This window comes from Trichechus manatus, unplaced genomic scaffold (assembly GCF_000243295.1).
Source record: "Trichechus manatus latirostris isolate Lorelei unplaced genomic scaffold, TriManLat1.0 scaffold00077, whole genome shotgun sequence".
Classification (NCBI taxonomy): Eukaryota; Metazoa; Chordata; class Mammalia; order Sirenia; family Trichechidae; genus Trichechus; species Trichechus manatus.
The window spans coordinates 689893-699917 of record NW_004444013.1 but is presented as its reverse complement, the minus strand read 5'-3'; positions in this window follow the sequence as shown (position 1 = coordinate 699917).

The window sequence follows — 10025 nt, the reverse complement described above, 5'->3', positions numbered from 1 at the left end:
TGTGGCCTGCACCACCTTTTATCTCTCAAGAGATAAAAGGAAAGGGAAGCAAGCAGCAAGTGGGGGACCTCATACCAAGAAAGCAGTGCCGAGACCAGAGCGTGTCCTTTGGACCGGGGTCCCTGCACAGAGAAGCTCCTAGTCTGGGGGAACACTGATGAGAAGGCCGAGAGAGAGAAAGCGTTCCCCTGGAGCTGACACCTAAATTTGGACTTTTAGCCTACTTTACTGTAAACTTCTGTTTGTTAAAACCATCCACTTGTGGTACTTCTGTTAGAGCAGCACTAGATGACTAAAACACCCATAGAACAAAAAGGGACTAATGAGGCACAGCAGTCCAGGGACAAGGAGTACAAGGAAGAAGGGACAGGAAAGCTGGTGATAGGAACCCAAGGTTGAGTGAGGACAGTGTTGACATGCAGTGCGGTTGTTAACCGCTGTCATAGGACAACATGTGTACTGTTTAATGAGAAATTATTTTGTTCTGTAAACCTTCACCTTAAGTGAGAACAGCAGCACAACTGGAAGAACGTAATCGATGTCACTAAATTGTGCATGTAGAAATTTTTGAAATGGTGTATCTTTGGCTATGTATATTTTCACCAAAAATCAAAAAAGGTCGAGAAGGAAGAGGGTTGACAGGTCGTGGGGTTGTTAACCAATGTCATAAAACAATATGCGTACTGACTGATTAATGAGAAACTATTTGTTCTGTAAACCTTCACCTAAATAAAATAAATAAATACTTAGCTGATCTGTGTGAGAAAGATCAGGAAAGGAATCTACCAACTGAAACATTAAGCTATACTTATTTCACTAAAAATAGTTTATCAAACTTTATCATTTATTAAGTTTATTAATTCTTCACACATTGTGTTAGACATATACATACGATGGGTTGACCTTTCCTGTGTTACCATATTTTGTGATGTGACCTGCTAAAAATCGTTCAAACTGAGCAACAAGTTCAAGTAAACCCAAAAGATTCCCATTTTGTTGGGCCCAAACACCTCATAAAAAACAAAAAAGAAAAAAACAACTGGGTAACAGAAGAAATCAAAGAGGGAATCAAAAATTCCTAGTATCAAATTAGAATGAAAAGACATCACACCAAAACCTCTGGGACACAGCAAAGGCAGTATTCAGAAGTCAATTTATGGCAATAAACGCACACATCAGAAAAGAAGACGGGAACACAATCAAAAAGCCCTACAATTCAAACAAATAAAAAAGAATAACAAAAGAAGCCCATGACCACCAGAACAAAGGAAATAATAAAAGACTGTAGCAGAAATACATGAAACAGAGAACAAAAAAATTAGAATGAACAAGACCAGAAGTTGGTTCCTTGAAAAGATCAACAAAATCAACAAACCACTGGTCAAACTGACAAAAAAAAAAAGCAGGAGAGGAAGCAAATAATCCAAATAAGAAATGAGATGGGGGAAACTACAACAGACTCAACTGAAATAAAAAGGATCATACAAGAGTACTAAGAAAAAGTGTACTGAAACAAACTGGAGAACCTAGAGGAAATGAACAAATTTCTAGAAATACACTACCTACCTAAAGTAACATAAGCTGAGATACAAAATCTGAACAGACCCACACAAGAGATTGCAGAGATAATAAAAACACTCCAAACAAAAAAAGCCGTGGCCCAGACAGCTTCACTGGAGAATTCTACGAAACATTCTGAGAAGAGCTCACACCACCATTACTCAAATTATTTGAGATTGTAGAAAAGGAAGGGATGCTCCCAAATTCATTGTATGAAGCCAGCATAACCCTGATACCAAAGACAGGCAAAGATACCACAAAAAAAGAAAATTATAGGCCAATATCTCTCAAGAATATAGATGCAAAAATTCTCAACAAAATACTAGCCAATAGAATTCGGTATCATACTGAAAAAATAATACACCACGACCAAGTGGGATACATACCAGGTATGCAAGGAGGGTTCAACATTAGAAAATCAGTGTAATTGTACCACATAAATAGAACAAAATAATAGAGTCACATGATGATCTCAAAGCAGAAAAGACATTTGGTAAAGTCCAACACCTATTCCTGATAAAAACTTTCAATAAAATTAGAAAGGAAATTCCTCAACATAATAAAGGGCATCTATACGAAACCAACAGCCAACGTCATTCTCAATGGAGAGAGGCTGAAAGCATTCCCCCTGAGAATGGGAACAAGGATGCCCTTTATCATATTTCATATTGTGCTAGAAGTCCTAGCTAGAGCAATAGGGCGAGAATAAGAAAAGTGCATCCAAGTTGGAAAGAAAGAAGTAAAACTATCCCTATTCACAGATGATATGATCTCACGAACAGAAAACCCCAAAGATTCCACAAAAAAACTACTGGATCTGATAGATTCATCAGAGTAGCAAGATATAAGATCAACATACAAAAATCAGTTGGATTCCTGTACACAAAGAGAACATTGAAAAGGAAATCAGGAAAACAATACCATTTATAATAGCCTCTAAAAAGGATAAAATAGGAATAAATCTAACCAAGGATGTGAAAAATCTATACAAAGAAAACTACAAAACACTATTGAAAGAAACCAAAACAGACCTACATAACTGGAAAAACATAACATGCTCATGGATAGGAAGACTCAACATTGTGAAAAGTCAATCCAACCCAAAGCAGTCTAAAAACACAATGCAATCTGAATCCCAATACCAATAGCATTCCTTTACAAGATGGGAAAACTAATCACCAACTATATATGGAAAGAAAAGAGGCCCTGGATAAGCAAAGCATTCCTGAAGAAAAAGAACAAAGTAGGAGGCCTCACACTACCTAATCTCAGAACCTACTGTATAGCTATGGTAGTCAAAACAGCCTGGTACTGGTACAATGACGGACACACAGACCAAGGGAACAGAATTGAGAAACCAGGTGTAAATCTATCCACCTATGCTCAGCTGATCTTTCAAAAAGGACCAAAGTCCATTAAATGGGGGAAAAACAGTCTTTTTAACAAATGGTGCTGGCAAAACTGGATGTCCATCTGTAAAAAATGAAACAGGGCCTATACTTCACACCATACACAAAAACTAACGCAAAAAGGTTCAAAGACCTAAATGTTGTTATTGTTGTTGTTAGGTGCCGTCAAGTCAATTCCGACTCATAGTGACCCTATGTACAACAGAACGAAACACTGCCCGGTCCTGCACTATCCTCACAATAGTTGCTATGCTTCAGCCTATTGTTGCAGCTACTGTGTCAATCCACCTTGTTGAAGGTCTTCCTATTTTTCGCTGACCCTCTACCAAGCATGATGTCCTTCTCCAGGGACTGATCCCTCCTGATAACATGTCCAAAGTAGGTGAGACAAAGTCATCCTCACTTCTAAGAAGCATTCTGGCTGTACTTCTTCCAAGACAGGTTTGTTCTTCTGGCAGTCTAATATTCTTCACCAACACCGTAATTCAAAGGTGTCAACTCTTCTTCGGTCTTCCTTATTTACTGTCCAGCTTTTCCATGCATATGAGGTGACTGAAAACACCACGGATTGGGTCAGGCGCACCTTAGTCTTCAAGGAAACATTTTTGCTTTTTAACATTTTACAGGGGTCTTTTGCAGCAGATTTGCCCAATGTAACACATCATTTGATTTCTTGACTGCTGCTTCCATGGATGTTGATTGTGGATTCAAGTAAAATGAAATCCTTGAAAAATTCAATCTTTTCTCCGTTTATCATGACGTTGCTTATTGGTTCAGTTGTGAGGATTTTTGTTTTCTTTACGTTGAGGTGTAATCCATACTGAAGGCTGCAGTCTTTGATCTTCATCAGTGCTTCAAGTCCTCTTCATTTTCAGCAAGCAAGGTTGTGTCATCTGCATAACGCAGGTTGTTAATGAGTCTTTCTCCAATAGTAATGCCCCGTTCTCCTTCATATGGTCCAGCTTCTCAGATTATTTGCTTATCCTACAGACTAAGTATGGTGAAAGGATACAATCCTGACACATACCTTTCCTGATTTTAAACCACGCGGTAACACCTTGTTCTGTTCTAACGACTGCCTCTTGATCTACGTACAGGTTCCTCATGAGCACAATTAAGTGTTCTGGAATTTCCATTCTTCACGAAGTTATCCATAATTTGTTATGATCCACACAGTCAAATGCCTTCGTGTAGTCATTGCTGACATCAGCAATGGTATCTCTTCTTCCACGTCCTTTTCTGAATCCGGCTTGAATTCCAAAATCACCGTATCGATGTACTGCTGCAGCTGCTTTTGAATGATCTTCAGTAAAATTTTACTTGCATGTGATATTAATGACATTGGTAATTTCTGCATTCGGTTGGATCACTTTTCTTTGGAATAGGGATAAATATGGATCTCTTCCAGTCAGTTGGTCAGGTAGCTGTCTTCCAAATTTCTTGGCATAGATGAGTGAGCAGTTCCAGTATTGTGTCCCTTTGTTGAAGCATGTCAATCAGTATTTTCCATCAATTCCTGGAGCCTTGTTTTTCGCCAATGGCTTCAGTGCAGCTTGGACGTCTTCCTTCAGTACCATCAATTCCTAATCATATGTTACCTCCTGAAATGGCTGAACGTCAATCAATTCTTTTCTGTACAGTGACTCTGTGTGTTCCTTCCATCTTCTTTTGATGCTTCCCGTGTCATTTAATATTTTCCCTGTAGTGCAACTCGAGGCTTGAATGTTTTCTTCAGTTCTTTCAGCTTGAGAAGTGCTGAGTTTATGTTCTTCCCTTTGGGTTTTGTAACTCTAGGTCTTTGCAAATGTGATTATAACACTTTACTTTGTCTTCTCGGGCTGCCCTTTGAAATCTTCAGTTCTTTTACTTCATCATTTCTTCCGTTTGCTTTAAATACTCGACGTTCAAGAGCCAGTTTCACGGTCTCTTCTGACATTCATTTGGGTCTTTTCTCTCTTTCCTGTCTTTTTAATGACCTTTTGCTTTCTTCATGTCTGATGTCCTTGATGTCATTCCACAACTCATCTGGTCTTCGGTCATTAGTGTTCAACGTGTCAAACCTATTCTTGAGATGGTCTCTAAATTCAGGTGGGCTATACTCAGGGTCATAGTTTGGCTCTTATAGACTTGTTCTAATTTTCTTCACTTTCAACTTGAACTTGCATATGAGCAGTTGATGGTCTGTTCCGCAGTTGGCCCCTGGCCTTGTTCTGACTGATGATAATTGAGCTTTTCCATCATCTCTTTCCACAGGTGTAGTCGATTTGATTCCTGTGTATTCCATCTGGTGAGATCCACATATATAGTCACCGTTTACGTTGTTAAAAAAAGGTATTTGCGATGAAGAAGTCACTGGTCTTGCAAAATTCTATCATGTGATCTCCGGCATTGTTTCTATCACCAAGGCCATATTTTCCAACTACTGATCCTTCTTTGTTTCCAACTTCTGCATTCTAATCACCAGTGATTATCAATGCATCCTGATTGCATGTTCAATCAATTTCAGACTGCAGATGTTGGTAAAAATCTTCAATTTCTTCATCTTTGGCCATAGAGGTTGGTACATAAATTTGAATAATCTCGTATTAACTAGTCTTACTTTTAGGCATATGGATATTATTCTATCACTGACAGCATTGTACTTCAGCATAGATCTTGAAATGTTCTTTTTGATGAACGCAGCACCATTCCTCTTCAAGTTGTCATTCCCAGCACAGTAGACCATATGATTGTCTGATTCAAAATGGCTAATACCAGTCCATTTCAGCTCACTAACGCCTAGGATATAGATCTTTATGCATTCCATTTCATTTCTGATGATTTCCAATTTTCCTAGATGCATACTTTGTACATTCCACGTTCTGATTATTAATGGATGTGTATAGGTGTTTCTTCTCATTTTGATAAAGAGCATGGAAGAAAAAACAGGGACAACTCTAGGAGCCCTGAATTCATAAATTCAGTACAAACCATAACTAACAATACACAAACACCAGAAGATAAACGAGAAAACTGGGAGTTCTTAAAAACTAAACACTTATGCTCATGAAAAGACTTCACCGAAAGAATAAAAAGAGAACCTACAGACTGGGAAAAATCTTTTGCTTATGACATATTCAACAAGGTTCTAATCTCCTAAAATCTATAAATACTTCAACACCTCAATAAGAAAAAGATCAATAATCCAATTTAAAAATGGGTGAAGGATATGAACAGAAACTTCACCGAAGAAGACATTCAGGCAGCTAACAGACACATTAGGATACGCTCACAATCATTAGCCACTACCCGTTGCCATGAAGTCGATTCTGATTCATGCAACCCTATAGGACAAAGCAGATAAATGCAAATCAAAACCACAGTGAGATACCATCTCACTCCAACATTACTGGCATGAATCAAAAAAAAAGAAAGAATAAATGTTGGAGAAGTTGTGGGGAGACTGGAACTCTTATGCACTGCTGTTGGGAATGTAAAATGATATCACCACTATGGAAAACAATACGGCGCCCCTTAAAAAGCTAAAAATAGAAATACCATACAATCCAGCAATCCTCCTAGGAATATATCCTAGAGAAATGAGAGCCACCACACGAATAGGCATATGCACACCCATGTTCACTGTGGCATTATTCACAGTAGCAAAAAGATGGAAACAACCTAAGTGCCCATCAACAGATGAATGGATAAACAAATTATGGTACATAAACACAACAGAATACTATGCAACAATAAAGAACAATGATGAATCCGCAAAACTTCTCACAACATGGATGAATCTGGAGGGCATTATGCTGAGTGAAATAAGCCAAACACAAAAGGACAAATAGTGTATGAGACCAGTATTTTAAAAACTCAAGAATAGGTTTACACGCGGAAAAAAACATCTTTGATGGTTATGAGGGAGGAGAGGAGTGGGGAGAGGAAATTACTAACTAGATAGTAGACAACTGTTAACTCTGGTGAAATGAAAGACAACACACAATATAGTGGAAATCAGCACAATGTGACCAAGGCAAAATTATAGAAACTTCCTAGACACATCCAAACACCTTAAGTGACCAATTTACTGGAGCTGAGGGCTGGGGACCATGGTCTCAGAGGACACCTCTAAAGAAAACTTTCTACATGCTACTTTGGTGAGTAGTGTCTGGGATCTTAAAAGCTTGGGAGCAGCCATCAAAAATGTGTCTATTAGTCTTATCACACTTGGATCAAAAGAGAATGAAGAAAACCAAAGATTCGAGGGAAGTATCAGTCCAAAAGACTAACAGACCACATGAACTACAGCCTCTACCAGCCTGAGCCCAGAAGAAGTAGATGGTGCCCCGCTACCATCACCTACCGCTCTGACTGGGAGCACAATAGAGGGTCTTGGACAGAGTGAGAAAAAAATGTAGAATGAAATTCAAATTCACAAAAAAAAGACCATACTTAATGGTCTGACAGCAAACAGGGTAACCCTCAAGACTATGGCCCCGGGACACCCTACTCAGAACTGAAGCCACTCCCAAAGCCCACCTTTCAGCCAAAAATTAGACAGGCCTATAAAACAAATTCATAGAGACTCAACAGTGACCCTATAGGACAGAGTAGAACTGCCCCATAGAGTTTCCAAAGAGTACCTGGTGAGTCGGAATTGACTCCACAGCAAGAGGTTTGGTTTTGGTGTTTACAAAACAAACAGTAACACACGTGAGGAATGTATTTCTTAGTTCAATCAAGTATACGAGACCAAATGAGCAACACCAGCTAAAAGGAAAGATGAGAAGGCAGGGAGGGACAGGAAACCTGGATGAATGGACACGGGGAACCTGGGGTGTAAAGAGAAAGGGAGAGAGTGCTGACACATTGTGGGGATTGCAACCAATGTCACAAAAAAAATTGTGTATAAATTTTTGAGTGAGAAACTAATTTGCACTGTAAACTTTCACCTAAAACACAATTAAAAAACACTTACTTTAAAAGTTATGAGTATTAAGTAAATGTAACAATTTTAAGTACTGGTATGAGAAATAAAAAGATTTAACTTCTGGGTTAGGATTAAAGATATTTAATGATTATTAAAGTTATTAAGAAATAATTTTATGAGTAAAAATAGTCAAAATTATTAAAATATTAATAGTTAAGGACCAGAGTCCAAGGATTTCTGTAGTTTGTATGTAATCTCGTTTTTTGATTTTGGAGTTAGTTTTTTGGCTTTGAAGTTGTTTCCGGTTGCTGGGGCATTTCTTCAGTTTGAGCTTTAAATCTCCAGCTGGCTGACAGGTTCAAATAGGTGTTTTAGTTTTTTTTAACTGTTATAAATGAATCTAAGGGTTAATTCTTTTTTGCTTAGTTATATAAGGGTTACTTAAAATGACTATATAAGGCCCCTTCTAGCGGAGTTTTAAGGAATTTTCTAGTTGATGTCTTCTCTAATAAATACAATTTCCTGGGGTAATATTAATTAACGGAGGGCAATTAGTTTTTTGTTTCTCAAATGTCTCTTTAATTTGTGGAAAATATTTTTTACAATACTGTATTAAAGATACAATACTCTAAAAATATTGTATCTTTAATATTTTTGAAGATGGAAACCCTGGTGGCGTAGTGGTTAAGTGTTACGGCTGCTAACCAAAAGGCTGGTGGTTCGAATCCACCAGGCACTCCTTGGAAACCCTATGGGGCAGTTCTACTCTGTCCTATAGGATCGCTATGAGTTGGAATCGATTCGACGGCAACAGGTTTGGTTTGTTTTTTTTTTTTGTTTTTGTTTTTGTATTAAAGATTGATAGTATTTTAATAATTTCGGTTATACTAAGTTAGGGTTAGTAGAGGCAAAGTAAGGAAGAACTATATGCCTTTTAGTAATTATTTTGTAAGAAGTACATTTATGAGACTCAACAGGAGTACTTTTAAATTTAGAAAGATTAAAGGGAGAACTTTAGTCTAAGAAAAAATATAAGAATTTATAAAGCTTAGTAAATTGGGTTTTTATTATACCATTAATGTTTTCTGCAAATTCAGAGGACAAAGGGTGGTAAGGGAAATGTAATCTCTGATATATGGGAAAGATTCAGCATGATTTTTTAATAACTTTAATAAAAATGTGTTTCCCAATTACTGCAAAGAATTTTCATTGCTCCTCAAGTAGCTTTTTTTTTTTTTTCCTACAAAATAAGTAGTGGCATATCAGTAGGAGAAAGTTTCCACCCAATGTAAAAATTTATAAATTATTACTAAGACATATTTATAATTACTTGAAGGTGGAAGCTGGATAAAATTTAACTGTTATTTAAGTATAGGCCCAGAAGGCGAAGGGTATTGTCCAGGTGGAGTTTTAAGATGTTTTTTAGGATTATAAGGACGGCAAATAGAATAATGGGCAGCTACATGTTTAGATGTCTCAGAAAATTTTTCTAATTAGTATTCTTTAAAATATTTTATTTCTTCTTAGATGAGTATTTTCATATAAAGCCCTCATCATAGCAATATGTAAAAGTTTAGGAAGAACAATTTTGGCATTATGTCCTAATTACAGTATAGAGTCAGAGTTTTGGTATCAGCCTGACTTTTTCTATATTTTCATCTCATTTCACTGAGCCAATTGCTGATGTTTTAAGTTTGTTCTTTGGTAGGTGTAAATGTATTAGTTATTTCACCATAAGAGTTTTCTATAGTTTCTTTTAAAAGCCTTTTCTATACACTTTTTTGTTGATATACGGGTAAGAATAATTTGGGAAGTGGTCTAATAGCTGTATTAGGAAAATTTTTTTTTCATTGTACTTCAGGTGAAGGCTTACAGAACAAATAGTTTTTCATGAAACAGCAGTACACATATTGTTTTATGACATTGGGTAACAACCCCACAACATGTCAACCCTTTAACCACTCAACCCTTTTATTTGGTGAAAATACACATAGCCAAAGATACACCATTTCAAAAATTTCTACATGCACAGTTCAGTGACGTCGACTATGCTCTTCCAATTCTGCTGCTATTCTCACTTAAGATAAAGGCTTACAGAACAAAATAGTTTCTCATTTAACAGTTACTACACATGTTGCCCTATG